At 30.7% G+C, this 1,020-nt stretch overlaps 1 protein-coding gene across 1 annotated transcript in view; it reads left to right on the forward strand.

The window, feature by feature from the left end:
- The window catches only part of LOC107741092 (5-hydroxytryptamine receptor 4-like), a 125,225-nt gene that overhangs the window by 122,681 nt on the left and 1,524 nt on the right, over positions 1–1,020 (forward strand). The window lies entirely within an intron of this gene.

A 1,020-nucleotide genomic window follows, 5' to 3' on the forward strand; every position in this document is an offset into this window, starting at 1 on the left:
AAATACTGTTCAGTTTCTTGCACAGACCGATCGTTTCATGTCTTTACACATCAATGTATAGTCACGAGCCGCAGGGTTTCATTTGGTTTTGTTTGTGTATGTTTTATGACTCTCAAAGCCGTGATTCCTATCCACTGACATTATATGACTGACAGACTGCAACGGTTTGACTTAAAAATATTGGTTTGTGTTCTACTGAAGAAACGAAGTCACCTACATCTTGGATGCCCTGGGGGTAAGCAGATAAACATCACATTTTCATTTTTGGGGGAACTATCCCTTTAAGATCACATAGCTTGCTAACCTATGTGAGTTGACAGGTAGCCTAAATTATTTCATTGCAAATATAATATAATATAATATAATATTTATTTATTTGTGGGGCATTTCTTGAATGGAATCAACTCGAATCATTCCATTATAAAAGAGTGCTGTGGAGGTTTTTGCTATAATTTCAAGGATGCCTTGACTCACACATCAATAATTATCTCATTGACATACATGTCTCACAGGCTTGTACTTTAGACATTGCACTGTCTAATATTAGGACAACTTGTCCTTGTGGTTTAAGTCAATAATTTAAAGGTCAGAAGAGCAAAAACTACAAAGCTGAGTAAAAGGTCAGGGTAAGAGTGAAAGGTTTAACTGAATAAAGCACATGCAGGCAAAGTTCAAGGAACATTTTAAACAGACAAAAGTGTTATTAATGATGTCTGTGATAGTGTGTAAAGTTTAATATTTAATATAAAGTGTTTGAAATATGTTATTTTATTTCAGTTGTTTGCCAAAGTAACATTTGCAATTTTTGATTATGTTTAATTTATATTTATTTCATTTATATAAATATAAAAAGAAAATAAATATTAAAAGAAATCATAAATATAAAAATATATAAAAAATGACATAAAAATGCAAAAAATTTAATAAATTATTTATTATATTATAATTTATATATACACATAACTGCAATGTGTGTGTGTGTGTGTGTGTGTGTGTAACGACACACTTATCCCAGGTTGT

This window comes from Sinocyclocheilus rhinocerous, unplaced genomic scaffold (assembly GCF_001515625.1).
Source record: "Sinocyclocheilus rhinocerous isolate Xijiao unplaced genomic scaffold, SAMN03320098_v1.1 scaffold44, whole genome shotgun sequence".
In the NCBI taxonomy this organism is placed as follows: Eukaryota; Metazoa; Chordata; class Actinopteri; order Cypriniformes; family Cyprinidae; genus Sinocyclocheilus; species Sinocyclocheilus rhinocerous.